The following is a 27,406-nucleotide window of genomic DNA, read 5'->3' as shown; positions in this document are numbered from 1 at the left end:
AATGACAGCAGCCACAAACATTTCATAGCATTCATTCTGACATCGATTAATGTCCATTTTCTCCGTAGTCAAATGTCCGTCCCTTGTAAAACAAAGCATGAACAGGCACACCATACGACACGTCAGCTAAGATTTTTTTTGTTTTGTTTTATGCTCCACTCATCTCGATACGCGGCGCCGAGTGAAGCGCTCTCGGATTCATGCCATCAATCTCCACAACGAGAGCGTGGGTTTCTTCACAGCCTGTCGGCCGTCCTTTCATTCCGGCCCTGTTGGGGAACGGTGATTGGATCCCAGTCAACCTGCAATAGATGGATAGGCCCTCGTCCCGCCGATGATTGAGTGACTGCGCCCACCGCCTGCCGGCCGGCTGCCATCCGCGCGCGTGTACAGTATAAAGCATTGACGTAAACGCGTGATACCGTTATCCTCTGCACAATGACACATCTGTTTCTCTTCATCTCCTCTCTCATTCGAATTTGGAATTCTCTCCGTCACACGTCTGTGTTGGAGGATGGTTATTCCTGTGAAAAAGTATGCTCGACTTGGCTGTCAAACGAATGTAATCCCAGCGGAATGGAACATTGAGACACTGATGTGAAAAGCATGTGAAACAAAGACTGATTACGCAAATCAGCCTGTTGTTTTTTTTTTTGTACAATAGAATAAGGATTTTCAAGTACCCTACGACAGGTGTCGAATAACAATGCCACAATGCAGATGGTTGTCACTCTTGCTTGCGTGCGCGTGTTGTTTTCCAGCGATTAGAAATTGCGCCATGTCACGTTATTGAGATGACTGCCATGCACTATTACACGAGTTTAATGACGTGAAACAATTGCTCTTAACAGAGCCATCAATCACCGGGGTTACTGTGGTAACGGTTTGCCATGATGAAAACATTGTGGTCAGAGGTATGCTGCTATATTTTTTTATTTTGTTGCCTTAGCCATATAATACATATACAATCTATGAAGTAACCATCCTACTGTTCGTAGTTTGAATTCACTGATTTTAATTTTTTGGGGGAAAACCTTTCCTCAGTTATTCACTGAAAAACTAGCCTATTCGCCGTTAATGTGTTGTTTTTTAAAACACTATGAAATGTCACAAGATGGCGACAAGGCCCTGTATAAATAGAAATTGCTCTTAAGAGAGTATGTTGAAGTAGTGCAGCTTGGCTGAGTGACAAGCTGTATGTCAGGAGGAGCCTGGATTGTGAAGTTAGCAAAGCCTTCACCGCATGTGCACGTATATGCGCACTTCAGGTGTATTTTCTCAAACTCAGCTCAAATCATCTGTAAGCCTTTTAATATTAAGTCAAGTGAGTCATCTCTATTATTCATATAGCGCTTTCAAACAGGCATAGCTGTCAAAAAGCGCTTTACAGAAACACATAACATAAAACATTAACAATAAAGGGGAATGATGGAAGATGAATTTGAAATGATGAGATAAGTTTTTTTTTTGTGATGGTGTATTTATGGTCTATTCATGGAAAGGTGCAGCACCTTATTTCAGGACTTGCGAAAGTCACATTTCACTTAATATCCTTAATGTAGTGTAACACCAGTCAAACATTGTGAGCTTTTATAAAATAGCATTTTGAGGTAATACAAGGCTGGATACTGGAATACTGGCACTGAAAGTTAAGAACATTCAATGTATTCATACAATTCATCGATTAATTGTTCATTTTCCTCATAGTTGGTCAAGGAATTGTAGTCAGTCGTGTACAACTGCCTTTGCCTCAGTAGATTGTCTGAGAGACTTTGCCTGATTGCTACCTAATTTAACGTGTGCTCGAGTGGTGGCAGCTCCAAAAGAGGCATTTGAGTCTTCGTCATTGCACAAGACTCAAAATAAGCAGTCTTGAATCACAGTTTTCGAGTCAAAATGTGGATTTTGAGAACCAAATGGACACACTGACTAGCAAAACTGTGAGCGGGCAAACCACGCTTACACAGGCATTATTCTCAAGAGGTTTTGCCAGATTTCCCATCTAACTTGGAAATATGCATGAATGGAATCCCTTCAAACTTCTCCGTTCTATTGTCATATATTTATTGTTTAATTAAAGCATTGTTTAAGGTCACCTGGATTAACCCGCGAAAAAATGCTCCTCAATATGTACCTTGTAAATATAAGATATATGAGGACATGATGTTTTTCTGGGTTCTGTTTGTTGTTAAATTTGAATGCGAGCTGACACTGTTTTATCTCCTCTGTGTTTGAGTGAGGCTATATAAAGAATCGTGTATGGCCTACAGCATACAATCCAGCCATCATTCATTGAAAATTCAATCATCTGTTTTTGTGTTGCAGGGTCATGTTGTTATGATCAGAGCCTCATAGAGCTCCTCATTTGCCTGCTTGGGCCATTTTAAACATTTTCTCACTATTTTTCCCATCGAAACCTTTGTGGCTTATTTTGTGCTCCAAGCTCACTGAATCGCATCAATTTTGTCCTCTCGGCTAATGATTGTCATCGTCAATTGCTCTAAAATGTTAGTCATCAGCTAGTGAAGTAAGTCCATTATCTATCAGAAAGAAAATCAAATCCTGTTTGTACTCCATTGTTTTTCCTGCCATTTTACTTCCAGTGAAAGTGATGCTAGGACAACTAGATATTCACATATGCTGACCAATTAGATTCTGTTTTCTTGGCTTTGTCTCAAAATCAGGCTCTGTGTTATTGACATGGTGACCAATGAGAGGGGTTTATTCACTAAGAATGTGCTGCGTCCGGTAATAGCGCAAAATATTGCACCACAACTGCACCCACAGTCTGCGCCCAGTTACCCACCTATTCACTAATTATATTGCTCTAATCATTTACCGGCGTAAACACGCCCACAGAACTGACAGCTTGGAGCAAATTTGCACCTGATTTACCACACATGGCAATGGATTTGAGCCAAGAACATGGTTGTTATAGTAACAGTTGCGAGAAAGATGACATTATCAGAAAGCGAGGTTGGACCGAGAGTAAGCGTTTAGAGCGACATTAAGATGTACAGAGCAGAGAGAACGACAACGACGTCATTCATTCATAAAGTACAAATTATTGGTGCGATTGTTTTTTAAAAATATATTTTCAGAGCTTGGCATGGGCGTATAGTATGCATCTGGCACGTAAAAATGATCGTAAAATGCCTCCCCGCCATTGCCGATCAGCCTGGGTTACGTTATGTGTCCTAAAACCAACATAGTAAAATGTCCCCCCTCTCTCTCTCTCTCTCTCTCGCTCTCTCTCTCTCTCTCTCTCTCTCTCTCTCTCTCTCTCTCTCTCAGAGAGGGTCGTGCACCATGCCATGCACTGCTGTCATGATCCCGGGATCGAGGTTGCGGCAGGTTTATACATGCTTTCCATAAACGTTATTTGCGTCACACAAACAACGCGTGGCTATTAGCGCTGGCGTTAGTGAATTAGACGCTGTATATCAATGCGTCTCATTTGCATTGGGGTGGGCATATTTTGCGTCAAATGTATGCAAATTACCTAATTTACATACATGCAAGTAACACCGGCGCACCAGGGCGCAATCTGGTTGGCAGCGTACTTACTTAGTGACGGATTTCCCCATCTGCGTGTGTTTAGTGAATTAGACGCTCCCGGATTGCTCCATTTTTACCGGTTAGCGCCGTGCAAAGGCGACGCAAACCTTTAGTGAATATGCCCCTTAATCTTTTAAGTTTGTGCATAGTCAGATAATGTCATATTTCTTCTCAACTTGTGGCGATCCGATTTTTTTTTTTTTATTGATCAAACATGTTCTATGTTCTTGACATACTCTCTCTCTCTCTCTCTCTCTCTCTCTCTCTCTCTCTCTCTCTCTCTCTCTCACATGCTGTATGTCAACTTAGTGTATCAGTAAAAATAAATTCTGTTTTGTATTATTTTATTTTATTTTATTTTATTTTATTTTATTTTATTTTATTTTATTTTATTTATTTTATTATTTTTACCTGAATTGACTTTACTTGAGTGCCAGCACCAATCTAATGTGGAATTGACCTCCTCAAAGGCACTGTGAACGGCTGACAGGATGTCAGACCAGCACTTCATTTAGAAATTCCTCTGACCTTTAACAGGTAAGATGAAAAAATAAATACACATAGCCAGGCTGAGTTTATTCATCAAATTTTCAGTTTTGCGTCCGAGAAGGGAGTATAGTAAACTTTTTATTGTTGAGTTGCTGGAATGTCACAAAGAGTGACAACCTCCGTTTTAGTTTTGTGATGTAGTTGTCTCTTTGCTGTTTGTGCACTTGTACACACAGACATGCCATCCATCAGCAAGCAAATAATAGTGTTTGTCATTGAGAAGTCAAATGGCTGCCACATGCATTCTTACTTTGAATGGATGTTTGCCACGTCTGGACTCTCTGGCTGGAGTTTCTCCTCCCCAGGTCTTCTTCCAAGGCTTGTCACATTTTCTTATATGTAGTTGGAAAAAAAAAATCAGACCCTGGAGCCTTTAGGTAGGAATGTCTATCATAATCCGACCCACAAAGGACTCTCAAGAAGCTACGCCTGAAAAAACACAGTATATCTGTCATTTCAGTTTGAAGTGACCACATTACGGTCATGTTGTTCACTTTGTGTAAGACCAAATATCTTCCCTGTGACGTGTGTTTTAAGACTTAATATTCAAGTGAACTATTACACCAAAACTGCATTTCTCACAGGCAATGTTCCCCCCCAACCTCGCCACATCCCTGGAGTGTCTATGTAAAACGTCATCACTTCCTGTGAGAATAGTTTATGGCCCCTCGTATTTGCTGTAATACTGCCCATTCATTTATGTTTCTGGAAAGTCATAAATACTCTTTTGGTTATTAAATCACCATGTTATTAGAACCAGACACCTCCAACCTTTATCGTTTCAGTTTCGTTGAACAGTGTTTGATGGCTATCGGCCTTTTTGGAGGTCTTGTTTTGACCGACCCTCCTTTTTTTTGTCACAGCTTTTTCAGTAGGATATTCATTTGCAGGAGGGGTGACTTTTATAAAGCCCGAATTGATTCCCCCCAATCAGGCGCCTTCACTTCAATGGCACATTACCAAAATGAGGCTTATGCTTATTGTTAGATGAGAAGGGCGCTCTGACAGTGTTGGCAAACCCTCCCCCAACTCCCCATCCCCTTCCTTTCTATGCAGCTCATTTTGTACACGGCAGGCTGACAGTTGTGAAGGAACAGGCCTAAGGGAATGCAGCGCACGCGTCTGATGTTGTATCTTCTCGGTCCAGCACTTGTTCCTTTGGAGCTCGGCTCCAACCAATCCCGCTCCCCCGTTGCTCACAAGACCCTCAGGGCCCACTTTGATCTCCCTGAGCAGGACAGCGGTTCAAGCATCTTGTAATATTTCACTGTTTAATCCATCAAATGTGTTTGTCTCAGCAATAGGCTAATGAACATGTCTATCCAGGGCCTCGCTCTGCTTCTGAACTACTCGACTGATGGGAGGGAAAAATAGGTTGGGATGAATTGAGAATTCAGTCCTGCTGACATTAAATTGCAAGTTTTACAGGATGTTGTTCCAGGGTCAAACTGTTGGTGTCATGAAACCTTTATTGAATGTATAGTTAATGTATTAAAGTTCATAGTTATTTTCTGTGGCTATGCTCACAACTTCTGCTGTCATCCGACAACTCTGCTTAGCTTTTGGCTGTCGCCTTATTATTGTCAGCTTATTGCTAGCTTGGCCATATTTTACTGAGCAGAAGATGAAGATGGTCGTAACAAATAATGAGCGGTATGCCTAATTTGCCTGAGAGGCAACCACTGGGAATTCAGTCAAACAGTCGGTTACCTTATTATTTTCAATTTATTGTTGACTTTGAGCCAAATTGTCCTGAGGAGCCTGGACGGAGATGCATACAGCAAAAACAATGAGCAGCTTAGGCCAATTTGAGACAATCGTTGTGTGGCAGATAAGGGTATGGTGCAGGAGTTTGGTTGCGCTAAAACAGGTGGTCAACTAATTATTGTCAACTTATTGTTGACTTCACTATATTATGTTGCGCAGCCAGTACAAGCATTTTTGTCACTAGCAATGATATAATTGTGGAACGAATTCACTGAGCTCAAGTGTCATGAGATTTACTGAAGTCTCGTGAGATTTGCTGACATCTTGTGTGATAAAGCAGGTTGACAGAAGACTTTTGAAGGTTTTCCCAGTATTTTGTTTTTTTTGGGACTGTATTGTACCTTTTTACAGGGGGAAACAAGGTTGTAGCTTCTTGAATCAGCATATTTTCGGTTGTGTCTCTTGGCAGGCCACGTCCAGCCTAATCCCCCGCACCCTCTTCAAATCCCCTGTGGCTAAGATGCTAAGCCATCTAAGCAAAATGTCTCAACTAATTAGAGGCTTTAGGCAAAGCTGTAGAAATGGATCATATGACTTGGTTTTTGTCTTTCTGCACGTGTCTTTGCTTAAAATGAGTGTGCTTGTGAACCCGGTATCAGATCACACTAAAACAATGGTGCCACAAAGTGGGATGCAAATTTTCTTTTTGTTTTTTTGTTTTTGTTTGTTTTTTTTCAATTAGTGCCCTTTGCTATATGTTTTACCCGCAAAACAATGCCCTGAAAATCCGTAGGGACCGGCAAGATGGATCCCAGACTATCCCGAGGATTGTCAGTTCTCATCTGTTTGTTTCACGGCGAGCACACTGGCCGACGCGAACAGACGGCCTCTCCTTGAAAGTATCTTGTGAACGTCAGTCCCTATTATTGATGCAGGCAAGCATGTCGAAGGGCCTCAAGGATTTCTGTCCGTCTTCGAGCGCAAGGGAAAAATAATACTGAACAAAAGAGAGAGGCAAAAGAGCCTGTTGCCACAGTTTTTGAGTTTTTAGTGGTGGTCGTCATTTTATCAGGTGGCACACACATTTACAGCATGAAGTGGAAATGCACTGATCACACTTCGCTTCATCTGATTCTGATGTCCTTTATGATACCTTGAATCTGTCTACCCAGTCATCACAGGCAGTGCAAAATCAAAAACCGTCTACTACGCTGATCAATAGAAAGGCAAGCATTTGGTCTTATTTTTTCTCCTACTGGTGACAAAATGACATTCAATATCAAGGCTTAAAAGTTTGTGACTTTGATGAAACTTTCCCCACCACTGGTACTCAATCTTTAAACTGAAAAGTTGTTAAATAGGTTTCATACATTTATTCATTAAATCCCAGGTGTATAAGGTGACGTGCTTGGGTCAAAACACCTCAAGGATCAAGACTTACAGATGTGTCAACTGTTTAACAGCACATTCAAATGAGCCAGTTTTGGGTGGCTGTCCTGTCTCATGAAAATGGTCTGTTGGTCCCACCATTCCTCTATCCTGTGAGGAGTGTCGTACTGCTTTGCGTTACCCTGCTCAACAGCTGACAATAAATTTAGGGGAAAACAGAAATTGGCACAAAGGAGGCTATACGCTCGTGACTGCTACCATGTCACGTTATAAAAAGGTTCTCAGTTTATATTTCGAGGTTATGAACTAGTTTTCATATTGTAAAGAAACTTACATGGCCACAAGAAAAACTGTGAGCCAAAAATTGGTTTGGGGGGTTTCTGGTGAAAGTGTTTTCAACCTTTTGCAACCTTGAACGAACTGTGGCGAAAAAAACCCAAAAAACATATGAGCTTTAGCAAAGCTAAATAAAAGAAAAATAGTGATCTACTGTAATGTAAATTTGGGAGCAACAGAGTCAAACATACATTTAAACACCATTTAAATGCATCACCATTTGTTGTGCAGATCTCAAAAGGTCAAAATTAAAACTCAGGACTGTCAAAACATATTATTAACATACATTTTTCATACTATAAAAGTACTTTAAAGCTAATAGGCCACTCCTCTTGTCTGATTTATGCCATAACGTGATATAATTCATTTCCAGTTTCAGTCCTGTTTATCTGTGTACTGTAGTGAAGAAGACTTAATAAATTGCCTGCTATTTTGCTGTTCAAAGTTGTAAACTCCGGTTTTATGCGGTTTGAGCCAGACGTCTGTAAAAAGTGTACTCAATCATCCAAGCACTTAATTTCGGTGTTTTACGATTACATGTCTTAATAGCTGATTCGCTGTCATGGAGGTGATGATTATTGATCAAGGAGAGACATAGAAGCGACTCTGCAATGTGTTTAGCTGCACTAGTAGCCTGTCCAGGTTCATTGCTATCTAGCTGGTATGTTGTGTGTGCATGTGGGGGTGTGTGTGTGTAGCACCAAGGTTGCCTAAACCGACTACCTGCGCCACCAGGTTGACGCAGGTGCATTCAGCCAAGTAAAGCTTTTTCGGAATGCCTCGGTGGTTCAATTATAGGAAATAATCTGTGGGTTCTCTATTTTGCTTTTCATTGTGTTTTGATGACGGTGAGGTACAGTACAAAATGCCAATTTTGACCTGCAAACTGTGGTTAGTGATAGATTACGCCACATTCCAATTTAAAAATCAGTTTGGGTTACATCGCCACTGTATGAACCCAATTCCGTAAACCGAGGACCCCCTGTAGTGCAAGAACTGGACCCGCAGGGGATGGAGGTGGTCCTACATTCCCCCCTTGTCAATGCTCCACTTGAAACGTGTGCAGCATTGTTCGGCATCTGTGGTCAGATTACGGCACCGGGTCTTCAACCACACATTGGTGGTCACACTTTTATTTTTTTATTTTTATTTTTTTATTTTTTATACTGTCCCCACACATTTTGTTATGCTACTTGTCCCTTTTACACTTGAAAGGTCAATGCATGCTTTAGCTGTTTTTCTTGTCAACTTTGATTCTTGTAAACACAAGCGGAAGGCTTAAGTCATTTTGCGTCACTATCACTTGAAGTACCATCACCAATTCACAATGCACAATGAATGAATAATGTTAACTTTAAAAGAATAAAAAGGTTTGACTTCAGTTTTGAAATTTAACATCATAATTGCTTTTTTCACCACAGAAGTATAATAAACAAAGAATAGGAAATACATTTTAGCAAGACACTGATAACATCAATAGCTAGGCTCATGACGACACACATATAACCAGAGAAACTGCCTCTTGTTTCCTCTCCATTTCGTGACTTGTCAGGGATCTTACAATGCTGGCTATTTTTTATTTTTTTTGTTAAAAACTTAAAATGTTAGTCTTGAAATTTTAATAATTGTATTATTTTTATCCCAATGAAAGCTTATGGAGGGTTCTGTGATTGTCCAAAATGTCCGCATAGTTGAAAGGCTGATAAATGTATGATAATAGTTAGTAATTTTGTGCACTGCCAAGTGGCTGACGGAGAGGCTGGAAATGAATTTACTTAAGGATTAAATTAATATGACAACTTAGTCACTTTTAATAACCACAGTTTGCGCCAACTTGCGCTGAGTTTTTTTGTCATGTTGTGCCCCCAGAGAGTCTTTCTCATTCCTCAACTTGTATTATTTAGTTCTTTTTTTTTTTTTTTTTTACTTAATTTAAATTGCCAATTAAGCTGGGAGTGTGTGACATGTAGACTAATTTACATAGTCACTCAAAGGGGCACAGGCGAGTATTTCAGTGGCGGACATATTTTCACAGCTTAAATCGGCCATGTGGCGTCACAATTTCAATATGTATCTGCATATGTGCTGCTGCATTGGTGGAATTAATCAATGGACTACAAACTAGCACGGAAAACCTACTGTTTTTTTTTTTTTTTTTTACATAGTCCTTTTTCATTGTCACCGTGTACACAGTGCACCATTTACAGCACAATAAGAGCCCAGTTTTGCTTAGACCTCCAAGCGATAAACGTGGCCTAGTTGTAACCCTTAATATCATAAATCAACACTGTCAGACAAATGAGACAAAGTTTTTATTTAATGCTGTGCGCATAGCTCGTTCAGCCTTGTTTGTCAATTCCCCCGTGGGTTGTAAATCTTTGGAATGTAGGTCTAAATAATGGGGAAAAAACTGGGACAAAAACTCAGAACTAGTAGTTTGTTTGGATTTCCATTCTTCCCATTCATTTTATTTTTGAACACAATTGCTGATGAAAGGGAGACGTATTTTTGCACCAACAAGGTGTGTGAAGGTTACTCCAAAAATCACAGTTTTACTAATGTACTCTCGGGAAACGCACGCTTCAATCTGTTACAATGCGTTAGCTCAATTGCTAGTCTAATGTAGCATTCAAGCATTTCACGCTTCAGGCATGATTAATTGATTTGCTGAATGCACTTTTTTTATTTTATTTTTTTTATTTGATGGTGACAGATCACATTACTACAGGTGCAATCAGTCACAATGCTTGTACACAAGTAACAGCAAAAGTGCATCACTTTCTCATGGAGAAATGAAACATTTTTGGCTGCCTAACCGCTAAACCTGCTGGAACACCAGGCAAAGGAAAGGACGTGAGTTGTTCACTGTCTTCCAGCAGTTCTACATCACTGTTTGCAGTAAATAATTTTTTTTTTTTAATGTTTAACATCATAACAGTAAAGCAAAATAGTAGGGCTGGGTATTGCCGCAAACCTCGCGATACGATACGTATCACGATACGGGGGTCACGATACGATACGTATCGCGATACATATGTATCCCTGGTACTGGCCAAGGTTAACCAGGCAGTCCTCTGAGAAATGACGATCACAAATGGCTACTGGATGGTCTGTCACTGGGTTGACCGCGTCATTGCGCCTCTGTCCTAGATACGCTTATCGGGCGTCCCACCTGAGTTAGGAACAAAATATCGAAAGAGTGCAAAACCAGCTTGGGAGGTCGCCTAAGTGGCCGGAGTCAAACTGCCTCTTCCCCAGACAAGCTTGTTGGGCGTCCTGCAGGCAGCTTGGAGAAAGCGGTTGTGTGTTTAGTCTGAAGAGGCGGAACAGGGGTGGGTCCTGATTGGTATATGTCACAAAGTGAGGACCCAGTAGTTTTCTTGGGCTGGGCCCTCCGCCCTCTGGTGCTTTGTGCTGGAATTCTCAGAGATGGGTGCATGGAGAAAAATATCAACTTGGGGGTGTTTTTGGTGAGGAATTAGCATTTAAATGGGGGTAGAACCTCCAAAAAGTTGATTTTGAGTCATATGGGTCTCTTAAAATCTTAACACACCCATTCATAGTTGAAAGACTTTTGGAATGCAAATTGTTGTTAAAAACGTCATTTTCACAGACTGTAAAAATATCTGAAAGACTTCACAAGGAACTGGTTTACAAAATTAGTTAAGAATCTAAACTTAGATGCTTAGAAAAAGCAGTTTTGCTTAGCAAGAGAGTTTTAACTTTGTTTATGATCATGAGCCTGTTACTGCTCAAGGTCATTTTAATAAGCCAAATTTGGTAATACACAAAGCTTGAGCTTGGTGGTCAGGTAGTTTGTTTCCCACTCTGCAGTTTCATATGAAAAGCATTTTTCCCCCTCTGCCTTTTATTCACGCCTCAAAGAGCTCTCTACTCGGCAAGATACATTGTAAGATTCACTAGTGATGAGGCACAGTGGGCTTTGAATGTTCCTCTTGGCTCTCTTAAGCCGAGATCTGTACTACCTTGTTCATTCACCCCCCGGTGGATCTCTCTTTTCTAAAGACCCGACACTTTCAGTGTGGATTTAATGTGTCAGAAACTCCAGAGGTAAGTATTACAACGTGCAACTCAAACATTAAGTCTAATGGGGAGGCTGGAAGTGTCTTTTCTTTGGCCATTAGCAAGCTCGTGAAGCCACTCGTCTTTACTCCATGAATGCATGAGGCAGCGATGCTATATTAAGAAGCTTTGTGTTGAATTTTTCATTCTCGTAATTATTTTGGGCCTCACTTGCAGTCCATTCGTGAAGACCTCCCCCCTCCAACAACCCCCCCTTCCCCCCACTGCACCACCATAATGGAGACGACCGATCAGGAGCTCTTGTGAGTCTCTGCTAGTAGATTTACAAAACATTATGAACGAAGTATGTCATTATCACCTCCCACATTTAGAACCAGCCTTGCCCCTGAGTACCAGTAACCTTTGGCGGCCAAAAATGTGTGTTTGTTACTTTCTTTCCCCATCGCTACCGTTTTCTTTGGCCAACACTGTGCTATTATCTTGCAGTTTGTCAAGTCACCGTCGAAGAAAAGCACCCCATGTTGAAGCAAAATGGCATGAGTGATGGATTACTCCCCTCACTAGGCAGGCTTTTCATCTCTCACATGAATGTCCACCACCGTGTGAGGATTAGTTTGGGTATTAAGAATTTTTTTATTTTTTTTTATTTTTTTTTTAACTTTTTCTTTAGGAGTTCAATAGTTCATGCTGAAAAAAGATGGAAAAGGCCTAATATTGCTTGGCAAGTTCACATGCCCAAGCAAGATTGAGCTTGCTTTTTTTTTTATAGAGTAATATAATAATTGTCACGCCGCCACCGGCGTGACGGTTCATGCTTTTGTTTTACAGTCATGTTCCTGTTTTATTTTGATAGTCCTGACTCTACTCTCACCCCAGGTCACTTACCCCGGGTTTACACCGGATGCGGTTGCGGTGCGGTTGCGGTGCGGTCCGGCGACGCAAGCAATTAGATTCCATTCATTCGAATGGTGCAGTTTACACCGCTTGCGGGTGCGTTGCGTGTCGACTGCGTCTCAGCTGCGGCGTGCCGCAGCCCTTCCGCAAGGATAGACCTATTTTCTATTTTTGCCGGACGCCGCAGCGGTAGGTCTCCGGCAAATGGCAAGGTAGCACAAAACACATCGAGCGGGACAGGAAGACCGACGCAGTTTCGAAATAAATTTCCGGTTACCTTTCAGAATAAAACACTCGCCAGCTCCTATTTCGCAAGCTTTTCAGCAAAACGTGACGTGGGCGTCGCCGGGCCATGTGCTCATTCACGGTTTAGACACCAGCGAACATGGACGAGGAGAGGTTTATATTGGAGGTGGAAAACCACAAAATAATATATGACACGGCACATCCTTTTTATAAGGACTGTAATGTATTGTGAGGTTGATGTTCGTGATTGCTTGTTGTGCCCGTCTCGCTTGCCGTACTGAGCGGCAGCCGGACGCGGAAGACAGAAATAAAGAGTGGACCCGCACTGACCCGACTCTCGTTATTAATATACTTTACAAGGACAACCAAAAAAAGGATGCTGCATGGAATTTCATAGCAGAAGAAGAAGAAAAAGTTAAATCAAAAGAAGTCCACCTCTCTTTCTGCTTCTCTGTTGAGCACAGACTTTCTGTATGTTTGTCGTTGTGAAATGCCACATGATCGCGCGCGCGCGGTCCCGCGAGACACGTTGGGAAGTGGGCGGCGACGGAGCTGCCGGACCGCAGCTGTGCGGAGCCGGTGTGAATTGACAAAAAAATTGACCCGTCCGGAGCACGCAGTCAAGACGCACCGCACTGCAACCGCACCACAACCGCATCCGGTGAAAACCCGGGGTTACCCTTCCTGCAGCTCAATGATTACCGGTCCACGCCCATGATCAGCACCGCCTGTTTCCAATCAACCCGGACAATAAAAGCCACCTTCATTCTCCAGTTAGTTGCCGAAGTGTCACATCTCAGTGCATGGAAGCGTCCTCACAGCCCTTGTACCACAGTCCTTGTTTTATGCTTTGCCTTGCCTTGCGCCCTTAGTTTGCCCTTTGTTTTCCTCCCTAGTGGAGCGCTTTCTGTTGTCCCTGTTTTTGAGTGCCCTTTTGGTATCTCCAGTTTGGAGCTCTTTTTGTTCAGCCTTTTTTCCCTCTTTAAGAGGCGATTTGAGTTTCCTGTCATTAAAGCTGCAGCCTTGTTGGCCAACTTTATACCTGCGTCTGAGTCCTACCTCCTCTCGTCGTGTCAATGATCTGTTTTGGGTTTAAAGTCATGGCCAGATTCACATTGGGTACATTAAGGCAGTAGGTGCGTTTCCATTAGCCTCAGTTTTGCTCAAAAGACAAGGTGTGCAAAAGCAAGCGCGTGATGGAAACGCATGATTTTCGAAAAATTCGCTAAAGTGTAATGGAAACACGTTTTGCGCATTCCCTGTAGTCATGTGACCCCCTGAACTTTTACACACACACACACACACACACACAATGGCATTTGTTATTGCTTGATCTTAAGAGCCCGGCGAAAGGTTGTTTTTGCCACTAGATGTTTTTTTTTTCTTACCGTTTCAAATAAGTTAATACATTTGACGTTGTGTCAAAACCATATCGCTAACTGTGACGTCTCCTAGCTTGCAGCTGAACTATGCTGTATTTGTTGGATGGGGTAGACTGCTGATTACACTTCCTGTGGGAACTTGGTGCTGCAGCAAATATATTAATATTACAATGTAACAGTATCACTCTGCAAACACCTTCCTCTTTTCTCTCTGTTACCCATTGTCAAAGGTTGAGTACTGTACTTTACTAGATTCTTCCTTTATTTAGTGTCATTGTAGATTTGTTTACGTTCTAATTACGATCCCATGACTATTAAGAATGTTAAGATGTGATTTAAGGCATTGCCTGTGTCGGTAATAACGGTTTTATTATAGACTGTAAGGAGTCTACATTATTTCCTGTGGGAAATGTGTTTTGAAAAGTGAATGTGAAAGTTCAACACTTCAGGGAATAATTTCAAGGCCGAGATGTGTTGTGATGCAAAACTTGCTAACGGGTCTCCGATGCTGAAGTTAATTCATGCCTGTAACTTTTCCAGTGTGCTAATGAAACATGATTGAAAAAACACAAGGCATCATCAGAACACAGCCTATATTGAAAATGAGCCCAGTAAGAGTTTTGGGGGGATGCGAGCCGCAAGCATGGTGGGTTCTTCGCTTCAGTTGAAGTGGAATACGTAAGTGACAGGGAGAAGGTGTGATGTTGGAGAGTGTTAAAGCAGCAGTTGACACTTTCCACTGTAGCCAGTCAGGCAACTTGTCTTCTTGAGTGCCGGCATCTTATCGTCTGCGCGAGGCAGAAATATATCGAGGGGGAAGGATCCGGAAGGCAGGCTTGTCAGGGATTGAGAGCGTCGACATTTGACTGAGGCGGCTCGGCTCCCTGGGGCTCGAACCTAACCGCTAAAAGCCTCCCTCGTTTCTCTTCCTGAGCACAGCCAAAATGCGACACGAGCCAGTGACCCCTGGTTGCATTCGATCAGAATGCATTGCTACTGCTTTTGTTTGCACAGTGCTGTCAAAAGCTTAATTTGTCAAACCAGTGTGTACTTGCATTAGAGGTAATGTAGAAGACACAACCAAACTTTTCAGCCTGCTTGTCTTTGACTACCCCAGTGTTTCTCAACCTTTATTCAACCAAGGCATCCATTTTGCGTTAGGAAAAACTCATGTGACAACACCAAACAAAAATGACACAAAAAATAGGCATACTGATTTAATAGTCGTCTTGTCTCAATTTATTCCCAAATCCACTTGATGTGGTGGTTACACAGGCTTATGATCTGCCATCTACTAGAAGATGGCATTTTATTATTTTGCCTGTCACACTCTACATTTCCAGTATATATAGTTTAACATAGATGTATTTGTAGTTAATGTATAATGTTATGACAAATTAAGTGATTAGATCATTTTCATCCTGACAATTTTCTCCTGCTTATCCAGGTTTGGGTTGCAGAATTTGAAAGTGCTGATTCTCAAGGTCAGTCTCAACTAGTAGTACGGAAGTTGAGCAATTATAGTATTCTGCCCAATACGATGCTGGCATCAATTCAGAAATTTGCTTTTTGAACCTGTGAGCGTTGTAGTGGAGTCATAATGGCTAAAACATGGCTTATTTTGTTTTATATCGTATTTACTTCTGTTTTGGTTTGGTGTTCAACATGGACTACAGTATATTGGCTAATGGACAGCAATTATAATTACCTTGCTTTCTAGGCCAACATCTTACTCTCTAAAGAAACTGAATGCAGCTTGGCTTCTGGCTAGTGAACATCATCGCTAGCAATATTTGCTCTTGGCAGTAAGTCAGACTTGTTTGAAACGATTTGAAAGTTGCACGGGGCAAGCACAACTTCCAGTGGAATTTAAACAGCCTTTCCTGGGCTCTGCAGATGGAGCCAAAGCAATAACAAATGCCATTGGTGTTTTTATAGCTTAATAATTCATCTGTTTAAACTGTTACTGTTGCACTTGCCTGCATCCTTCATTTCCTATACAGAAGACAAACTATTGATGTTGCACTTTCCTAATAAAATTTGATGTTAAGTAAATGTATTACTATATTTTTATTAATTTTATAGTCTAATTTATTTTGTTTATGAATCTATCATTCATTGAAGAATTTACTGCTGATATTGTTTTATTTTAGATGTCATTGACATAGAATGTTTTGCGGTTATGAACGGCAAGCAATTATAAACAGTACATGGCAAATGTCACGCAGCACAAGAAGACTTGATCAGTAACCGACACACTGTTTTTCATTGGATAGATTTCATACAGTATGTATGTCCTACAAGTGTTTTTCATCAATATTTTTATTGCAATCACGACTTGTTTTTGCGTAGGTTGATCTTTGTTGGCAGCATTCAAACTTGTATACGGGTTCAGGAGCGGAATGCTGTAGGAAGCCTTTTCCTGCAAAAGACAAAGCAGTTTAATGTTTAGCATGTTGTGAACTTTTTGTGCCCAATGTGAACCGAACCGTGACCTTAAAAGGAAGTTAAGTACTGAACCGTGATATTTGGCGCACCGTTCCCACCTCTCCTAGTAACTGTTGTGTATAGGTACTTAGCTTGAAGTTGTATAGTGTTGCCCCGGAGCCTTTGTCTCGAGTGCTGGATGTATGCTTCGCCGCCCATTGGGAGTACACTTTAAGCGGGAGCGGCCATTATCGCAGCAATACAGCTGTGCAAACAAGAGGTGCGTGGTGTGAAATGATGTCACGCCACTTTTGTCACCATCTGTAATACATAGTTCACCTCAAAAAGTGCGGCCCGCCTCGAACTCGCAACAGGATGCGTCGAATGCGAGCCATCCGGTCTCCGTGGGGAGCAGAGGGCAGGGAGGGGGTCTTGGTGGCTCCGCGCGGTGCTTCATTTCTTCGTTTTAATTGGGCTATCTAAATGCATCCCCAGTTTGTCAATACCCGCTGGGGTGCCTGATAAAAATGATTTGTCTCGTGCATTCGGCGGCATGCTCTCCGCGGTTCCCCTCGGAGGGCGCTCGCCCCGTCTGCTGTCAGCGGCAGAGTGTAATTTAGAGTGCTCGTTGCTTTTGATTTTCAATGAGTAGTGGGTAAAGATGTGCACCTCTCCATCCCGTCCCCCACCACCCTCGCCTTCTTCTCATCTTGTTTCCCTTCCCCTGCACTCTTTAACCTGTAACCCTCGAGTCAGTATAAGCAAACGAGGCACGCCCACCTCTGTGGAGGGGGAACAATGACACATAATATTTGTACCGACTCGGCCTCCGTGAAGCCCGGCTACTACCCTGGCACTTTTTTACTCATGTCCTTGTCTTTTCTCACACATCCTGTCACTATATGAACTTTCCTGAATGCTGCTGGAGCCGTGGCTATCAGCAGACTAATTCAAGGTTCAAGTGTACCCTTGATATTTTGGTTCATGGATTGGTCAGCAAAGAATACTCAGACTACAATCACCAAGGCTTAAAAGTGACACTTTGTTTCACACGATTTAAAACAGTTCCCAGGATATTTAATAACATCTTTCAATGGGTTTTGTCAAAACACACCAAAACACACGACCTTAGACCTTATACTTTTTACCCTTGCTGAAATAAGCGAAGTGCGCATTAAGATTGTGCATGCGTGAAAGCTAAATAAAAAATAAAGTTTATAAAAAAGAACAAACTTGCTACCAAACAAAGCCGTCATCTGAATGGCGGCGAATGGAGTGCTGAAAGTGTTTGCGTAACTGCACACCTTAAAGCTTACAAGCATTGTTTAAACAGCTTTCTGCCTTACGTGACAAAACGACAGGTGCACTTCGTGCCATTTTAACTGTTCTAATGGAGTATATAGGTAAAAAAAAAAACATCGTTGCAAAGCTCGAGAAGATGGAAGTGTACGCTTGTAAACCTCTGTTCACTCTTCCCAATTTCCAGGCAGAAAAGAAACAACTGACGTAAAAGAGACTAAAATGGAAAATGTCTTCAATGCATTTATATTATTTTGTCAATATCCTGAAACCGAGGTAACAGACAGAAGTTTCACGAAGCTTGCCAGCAGACGTACGTGTAACAAAACTAGTGGAGTGACGGTCAGTTAAGAACCTGCTTCTAGCCCCAATTAAGCCCTTCAGTGAAGAAAGATCCTACCGGTCTCTTGTTTCCGTCCTCCTGGTGTTGTGTCCTCGATCCAACTCCCGGTAAAGTGCACACAGTCAGCCAAATATTAAGTAAGTCAGTAATGACACGCTATGCATGTTTAAAATAGATAAAACAAATAACATCACCTTTCTTTGTAATGGTCCAAATCAACGCTTCCCCCGTTCGACTCAATTAATTTTCAATGAAAAGTTGGTAGCAGGCTACACGCCGGCCTACCCATAATGCACCGCACTTCCGAGATGCACACTTTGCTTATTTGCCCATTGTTTGGGGACAGTTCCCTTTCATGCAAATGAGCCTGTCTCCCTCTACTACAAGGTCAATGTCAAATAGAGCTTTGGATATCATGACGAATAGGGACGGCGCTGGAAGGTGACAACTTGCTCAGCCTCAGAACTTTAAAAGTGAGGGCAAATACCCAGTTCCTTGCTAGTTCCAATAAAACCGGATTCGAGCAGGATACTGGCTGGACCTAATTTGATTTGGAAAGTTGTTGGGTTAACAATTGTAAATGTTATGCTTGTTCAGTATTTTCAGTGGCAAATCTTTGTGTGTGTGATCAATACCGAGTTGAGCCGAATGATGGACTCCATAATTGTGTGGACAAACAGAACGATAGCCAATTAGGAAGCTCATGCTGTTCCCGGAAACAAATACAAGAGCAGAAAACTAATGAGTCACCATAATAAAAATGACAAGAGTTGGCAACCGCAATGCAGTTACCAGATAAGCCAACAGCTTGCTTCTTTGTTTTCTTCTTCTACTATTACTCTTACATTACTTCCAAGTATTTTCCAGCAGTCTGTATTCCCTGTGACACAAAACACGTTGTTGTACACTATAGTTAAACATAAGTGGCTAATGAAAGACTCGATTAAAAAAAAAAATAAATCTTATGATCTTATGATATTTTAGGGAATTCTTAGACTAAACTAAGACTAGCTGATAGCACCAGTTTAACCACTGGGAATCCTAAAGCGGGAATCTATCTTAATTTATACATCTCTCCCAATAGCTTATCTCATTGTCAATCACGATCTGACCCTTATCTCTAGGAGCTACATGCTTCTTCTGTGGCAGCCTTGAGGGAAATTAGCTAACAAGTTGACAAGAGCAGTAGCCAAGCGTCAGTAAATAGCAACTCTGGCGAGCCGAGGGGAGTGAGGGGGAATAACAGGTGTTGCCCAGCTGTGTCTTTGGCCATGATGACATAGCACTCATGTTAGGCCATCAGCAACAGCAGCAGCACACTAACTTTCACAACTTGCTGTTTATGACACAGGTCAGCATTTTTCTGCCTGGCACGCAGCCACAAATGTGGAGGACGGAATTAAAAAAAACCTCATTCGAGTCGTGTTCATTTTTATGTTGTTGGCCTAACACAGAGGTGATGAATGAAGCGTGATTGTAGTGGAATAAAGTGAATGAATGAAGCTTTTTTCCTTCTGTCAGCCGCTCGCCAACATCCGACCCCAGTCTGACTCTCTAGGAAGCTTTATTCCCTGAACCGTGAGAAAGTGTTTTGGCAGACTGGACTTGTTAGGCTTGCGCAGACAGTGATATTGATAAAGATTCACCCTCGTCCTGCTGCCTCCAGCATACTCTCTTCACATCAGACGATGACTGTAGCCCTCCACTGTCGAGCAGAGCTGTCTGGCTCGATCCAGGTGTTCATCAGCCTTGGTGAGCTTCCAAGCATTGTTTCCCCACCCGGCTTGAATCGCACTAGTGAGATTGAAAAGGTTGTCACCCCTTTTTCAGTGTTGTGGAATGAGCGGGGGATGGGTGCTTGTCACAATGTTATAAATTCAATCTTTGTAGAGGGGGGTTGGTGGTGGTGTCAGTGGTGGTCGAGGCAAGCCTATTCAAACGTGGGGGGTGGGGGAGTAGTAGTAAAAAGGCCTCACCCGAGGCATTTAGCATTTAGTAATGATTGTAGAGATCCCGACTCCCTGTGTTGTTTTTCTCGTCAGTAAAGTCACAATGAAAACATGAAAAAAATATTTAAAGTAATTAAATTAATTTAGCGAAAATTAAGGTCTTAAATGGCATTATAAAGCACTAACTACCATGTCCAGAAGCATTAAAATATCAAATACAATCTATTAGGGGTGTGAATTGCCTAGTACCTGACGATTCGATTCGTATCACGATTCACAGGTCACGATTCGATTCGATACCGATTAATCCCGATACGAATTTATAAGTCGATTGTTGCGATTTTTTTTTCATTCAAATTTAGAAAATACTAATCAGTAAGCTTGTAGAGTGTAAGATTTATATGAAAATGTATTATTTATTTATCTGAAATTTCAGTCTTATAGAGGTTGTAATCTGTTTCATGTTTGAACAGCATTAAAATAAAATATTAAGGCTTAATGTTCCGTTCATATAACATTCTTCCATGCTCAAGGTGTGAATCCTAACCCGAAGTCAGACGTTTTGTTGAATATTTTTCGATAATAAAAATCGATTCACACACACACACACACACAAAAAAAAAAAAAAGGCAATGATGATAAGACGTTGAATCGGTAAGACTACCGAATGAACAATTCTGAGCTCTTAAAAAAAAAAAAAAAAGAAAAAAAGAAAAAAAAATCGATTTTTTTTAATTGAATCGATTCGAGAATCGCGCGATGTAGTATCGCGATATATCGCCGAATCGATTTTTTTTAACACCCCTACAATCTATGGAAAAACATTGTTGATTCACACTTAATTCACATTTTAATTGTATGAAAACTTAATAATGGCTCTTTGGTCTAAGGAACACCGGATGTTTGGAATGTTGCAGCCTGTGAAAAGTTCATGCTTTGTTGAAAACACAAAGAGGAATGAATACATTTTGGGAAAATAGGGAAATGCAAGTTTCAGCAGAAGTGGCTGACTGAGGAACTTGTCAAAACCTGGTTAAATCCTGTTGATGGTAAACCCAGAGAGGCTTACAGCAGCATGTTCAAAAAAGACCTTCAAATTTCACACAATATGGGTGCCAGTGCAGCGAAATCACCAAGTTAGAACTTGCTACAGATCTGAAAAGCATCTTCATGGGCACACACTTTTGATAGCCAAGGGAAAAGTGATGGCCTCTTGTCACGTAGTGATTCCAAGTCACTTTCTCTTTGGACATGAGATGTATTTTATTCAGCAACTCCAGAAGATGGCTAATGTAACATCATCTGTTTTATTTCTGGCTTATCTGCCGGAAAACTGTCACTCATGACAATGCAAAATCCATAGAATGATTAACAAAATACAGGCAATAAAAAATGTGCAAAGGAGTCACTCACTATAAAACAATTTAACAAAAATAAATATGATAAAATATATGTATTTGTGGGGACTGGTGACTAGTCCACAAGTTGCTTCATGTTCCGATTAATTTGCTCGGAATTTGAAAAGAAAAATGTACTGTTCCTGTCACCAATGCAGCATCAATAATTTGCCTTTTTTTTAGGACACGAAAGGCAAGTGCAACAGTAACAGTTTGAACTGATTCAATTATTATGCTGTAACGACAGAAATGGCATTAATTACGGCTTTGGCTCCATATGAAGTGCCTGGGACAGGCTGATTAAATTCTGTTGGAAATTACACTGCTCTAGTTTCAAATCGTTTTTCAAACAAGTTGAGAAGGTTCACATACAGTACTACCCAATGTGTGTCGCTAACCTCACTGCCTTTCCACTGAGCTACATTATGGGCTTCCTGTTAGTTACTTACAACCCTAATTAGTAGGGGTGTTAAAAAAAAATCGATTCGGCGATATATCGCGATACTACATCGCGCGATTCTCGAATCGATTCAATTAAAAAAAAAATCGATTTTTTTAATTTTTTAAAAATTTTTTTAAGAGCTCAGAATTGTTCATTCGGTAGTCTTACCGATTCAACGTCTTATCATCATTGCCTTTTTTTTTTTTTTTTTTTTTTTGTGTGTGTGTGTGAATCGATTTTTAAACTTCCATTTTTAATGGAAAAATATTCAACAAAACGTCTGACTTCGGGTTAGGATTCACACCTTGAGCATGGAAGAATGTTATATGAACGGAACATTAAGCCTTAATATTTTATTTTAATGCTGTTCAAACATGAAACAGATTACAACCTCTATAAGACTGAAATTTCAGATAAATAAATAATACATTTCCATATAAATCTTACACTCTACAAGCTTACTGATTAGTATTTTCTAAATTTGAATGAAAAAAAATCGCAACAATAGACTTATAAATTCGTATCGGGATTAATCGGTATCGAATCGAATCGTGACCTGTAAATCGTGATACGAATCGAATCGTCAGGTACTAGGCAATTCACACCCCTACTAATTAGTATTTTATACTTTACTATTCTGTTAACGTGAGCTAATGATTGACTACTTTCCGACTCCAAATTCGGATCGCATTGCCGCCATACAGGTAGGAGTGGAGCTCCGGTGCAAACCACCCATACATACATACTGTCTGTATCTTAACCAACTGTCCAGAATGTATGATCCCCCTGATGGCATAAAATATACTTATAAAACACCAACGTGGGGGCCAGATTATAGTTTACCACACAAATTTGTACAAAAAAAACTGCGTGGCAGCCCCACGACCCGAAATCGGATAAGCGGTAGAAGATGGATGGATGGTATTGTTAAAGGGACACTTTACTTATTGATCCATTTTTAGCAGCAAAAAGTTGCTACTTTTTCAATAATTAATTTGGTGACGTGATTATTTTTTTATGTACATTTAATAACTTTTAAACCATTGTTAAAATGAATCGAACGCCGGCATGTTTGTTACACGTGACTAAATAACCCGGATGTTTACGTCACTAGTGTGTAAACGCTACACTATGGAAGCACTATGCAACGCAGCCGTGCATCTAGCGTCAAACCCGGAAGGATTAAACCTTATCGCTTCGAGCCAACACGACAAAATAACACTACCGAAGGAAAGTCTGCCTTGGATGTGAAAGTTGTGGCGCCAGATGGTCTTTTCGGGCACAAAATAAACTTTGACGAACGAGTGAATCAGGCGGTGGGTGAGTGGTGCTCGTGCGGGAGCTGCAGGAATGGACAATCCGCTAATGAATGTGTGCTGTCTGGAAATGAAAGAACTCGAGGATCGGTTCCTTGCGGACAATCTCAACTGCATCCTGGAACATCAGACATTCAACATGGCAATACTAAATAGACATTCTCAGATAGCTTTGGTTGCGATGAAAGATGTGAAGAAGAAAAGTCTTGGAGGAGCAAATATCCAACAGGTAAAGTGACACACAGTACGAGCAATGCAAAACGTGTGGAACTGACGAAATATTTCAGGAAAAAGAAAAAATAGTAAAATTAAATGTATCGTCGTTACAGCACCCAACCTCCCCTAGCTGTTTTTTTTTTCTTTTTTGCGTAGCGTCCCACTGCGGTCAGGCCAGCCGCCACTCGAAAAGACGAAGTCAAGCCAGCCGCCCCAACGATTGTTAATACTGTGCATTACGGTAACGTGCCGACGTGCCCCTGCGTTGGCCACCTTCAAATGAATTATGAAATAAAACAGTCCGTGCAGTATAATAACCAATGCCCCCCCACCCCCGAAACATGCCTACCTTTCGCTTTAAATTTGCTTCGCTTCTCCGAGATCTTTCAGTGGCCGTAGTAAGACCTCGATTTGTGCCGGCTGTTGTGAGAGTGAAGGCTCCGTGTTGCTAGCAGTTGCGGCTCCTCCATCGGCTTGATTATTTCCCACGTCTGGTTCTTTAAAGATACTCGGTACTGCGTTGGGCTTTAGTATTAGGCGTGTGGCGTACCCCATCTCAAATTGTAACATATATTCGAAGTCCTCATGCCTGAAATGTTCGCTGCGCGCACGCCTGCTTGTCCTTCGGGAGGTTGACAGCACTTAGCAAACAAACCATTGTCTACTCAAGTAGCTTTTTTTTTTTTTTTTTTTTTTTTTTTTTTTGAGGGGGGGTCTCGCGGGTTTTTCCTTGCCGACGCCTTGCAAAATTTTGCAATACAGTAAGGCATAACTGACGTTTGTGTCTTCCTCGTTGTTATGTCTGCGTGAACTACTGTTCCCCAAGCGAGTATACACACTAGTGACGTCACCACTCGGGGGCGTTGCAACACGGAAGTACTTCTATGTTGAAAAAAGTTAAATAAATCAATATAGGAGTGTATTCTTCAGCTCTTATGCATGTTTCGTAGCTATACTAACTATTTACCCCCAATCAAGCCATACATGTAAAATTAAAGGAGCCTTCCTTTAAGTTTCAGCTATTGTCTATTTGTGCAGTTGAAAAGTCATTCCATACGATTAGTACCCCATTACACAACATTGCGGGGATGTTTCAGATATTGTTATAATACGTAAGGATTGCCGCCATTTTGAACACCAGTCGATAATCTTTCCTTTTAACGTTTATGGCGGTTTGTCAATTTGATTGTGAGTGAACATGACATTTGACTTCAGTCGACACACCTACGCTTTTTACATCTACAGCAAACGTGTTCCTTTTCTTCTTCTCTCAGGGGTGCGTGGGTGATCATAATTGTTCTCCAGAAGTTTCCGCTGCACAGTCGTGTCTTTGTAATGCAATGGCAGGGTTCCAAAATTCTGCACCGGTTGTCTTTTTTTTTTTTTTTCCCCTTATTTTTAGCAGATAGTTTTGATGTACGATTTTAGGATTTTAAATGAGCTGGATTATATTGTCACGCAGAGCAGGCGCTGGAATTACAGTTTAATCAGATGACCCATATCCTGTTTTGTTCAAAGCCAGAGTAAAAAGTTAGAGATAAAACAATTGCTGCTCTTGCTGCATACGCACATCTGCAGCCTCCAGTGAAATTAAGCTGTCGCTCATTGTTAGCGACACAGAGAAATGTAGAACACATTGCAGTTCGCCATTTTCCGCTGTGGAGTTTAAGCCTAGGAGACATTCGACATTACCGCTTAGCGGAAACCCATCATAAGCAGTTTGAATCTTTTAGTTGACTCCTTTAAAAATGCTGTACTTTGTCGGTAGTGCTACACTGTTAGTACGATTGAGGAGAGACAAACAATTGGCCAAGCGAACCTGTTAGGGCAGCTAACAGCTGTTCGGATAAAACAAAAACACAACAATAAAAATAGGTTCTCAATCTCAATCGGCAGACATACTTGGTCTTTTTAACATCCATCCATCCATCCATCCAACCAACCAACCAACCAACCAATTTCTAAGCAGCCTTTCCCAGCTGAATTTGGGTGAGGGTTAGTGTCTTTAATGTATCTAAAAAACATCTTTTTAGAATGTGGGAGAAAGCCATAGTACCCAGTAGCCCAGATTCAAACCCCAGATTTCAAAACTTTGAGGGGTATCAGCTTACCACTCATCCACTCTCCTGCGAATTCCCAACTAGGGATGTAACGATATCCAAACATCACGATACGATATTATCACGATATGAAGGTCATGATACGATAATTATCACGATATTGTGGGGGCGTTGACAATATTTAAACAAGATCACAATATTGTAAAAAAGAGAGCTCATACTAAAAAAAAAAAAAAAAAAGCACGATATTGTGCTTTTGTACATAACAGCAATATTGAGGCACTTACTTGCTAATGCAAGCACACATTGATCGCTTCACAAGCTAATTTGGTTCCCCTTCATCTGACAATTAGCATAGATTTTAAACATAGAAGGCCAAAACATCCCTAATGAAAACTAAATTACACTAATAAACTAGGCACTAGAGGGTGCTAGAACGGCACAAATGGAAATCAACCTGATTTTTTTGAACAGATGTGTTCCTTTTAAATATTGTGAACATGACGACGACGATGATATTGTGGCCGTTTTAATATCACGATATCACGATATTGCCCTTATCGTGACATCCCTATTCCCAACCTAAACAAAAGTAACTCAATTGAAGTTTCAGTAGATTTGTTGGTCCGGTGTGGTTCAACCACTGGACTGTTAATAGAACTTAAATATGATGATTATTCCAGTCTTTAATACATTATTAAATCCCCTATACTGCTTGACATTATGAATGGCATCATCCGCAAGCATTTGTCTTGGCCGTGACTTGCAGTGTCAGCGATGTCACTGATTAAAAAAAAAAATAAAAAATCATTACATGGACGGGGGAACATGGTTGAAGCATTGAGCCAAGTTACAGTCCACACAGTATTACTGGGATAAATGAGCAAACTTCCCTCAAGGTCCCGAGGCCGTGTGATCTATTAAGGCTCTGTCGTCTCGGATGGCGAATCTCACAAGGCAAGGGAATTTTGGGAGGGGAGAATGGTTGTGCTGACATCCTCCTCTCGGTGCCATCCCTCGTCCTTGTAGGACAGAGGAGGGAGGAAAAAAAAGAGCACCCGGGGGCTGACTTGGCTGTTCCTTTGAGCTCCGTCATAAATCCCGCTGAACATTTTTGAACATCTGTTGTGGATGATTAGCTCCGTGGCTAGCAGACTTTGACCACAGGGAGTTGGTTCAAGTGTGTTTGGGGACTGTGGGTGTGTGTTTGTGCGCACACTTGAAACCGGGCTGATTTTTTACTGTTTTGCATATTTTTTTCCTCTTTCAACCAGTTAATGCAAATGTGATTGTCACGAGCAAAGTTATTGCATCATACGCTTCTGCCAGTAGGGGGCATGTATTAATCTCTTCAAGTAGGATCTGCATCACACACATGATGTTTAGACAAGCTCCGTCCTTGAATTGAGTTCTTAAGAGTTTTGTGAGTCATTAACACGCAATGATAGAATCTGGAACTGTTACCATTTATTTATTTATTTATTTATTTATTTATATCACCCCTCTGTCTAGTATATGTTTCAAATTTGGTAGCAATCAGACTTGTTGCACTATGTTGCAGTTTGATTTTGAAGGACCACTGGTAATAACCAAATAGACATTAAGTCCAGCCAAAATGGCAGACCTCCCGTGTTGTTTCAGATCTGGGTTCTTGACACTTTTTGTGTGTGTGTGTGTGTGTGTACTCCCTTTATAGATATGCTTCAGGGACTGAATTTGCAAAACAGTCGGTGTAACTGTGCATTTACACTAAATTAAGTCTATTAAGACCACTTCAAACCAAAATAGTGTACTTCTTGTTTTTTTTTTTTTAGGAATTGCTTCTTAAGACATTTTTGTGGGGCTATAGTCT

The 27,406-nt window shown here is 41.1% G+C and overlaps 1 protein-coding gene across 14 annotated transcripts in view; it reads left to right on the top strand.

The window, feature by feature from the left end:
• ptprfb (protein tyrosine phosphatase receptor type Fb) overlaps nucleotides 1-27,406 on the top strand; it is a 273,163-nt gene that overhangs the window by 34,593 nt on the left and 211,164 nt on the right. The gene's annotated exons all lie outside the window — the stretch shown is intronic.

This window comes from Festucalex cinctus, chromosome 1 (genome assembly GCF_051991245.1).
Source record: "Festucalex cinctus isolate MCC-2025b chromosome 1, RoL_Fcin_1.0, whole genome shotgun sequence".
In the NCBI taxonomy this organism is placed as follows: domain Eukaryota; kingdom Metazoa; phylum Chordata; class Actinopteri; order Syngnathiformes; family Syngnathidae; genus Festucalex; species Festucalex cinctus.
This window is presented reverse-complemented; position numbering and strand designations above follow the sequence as displayed.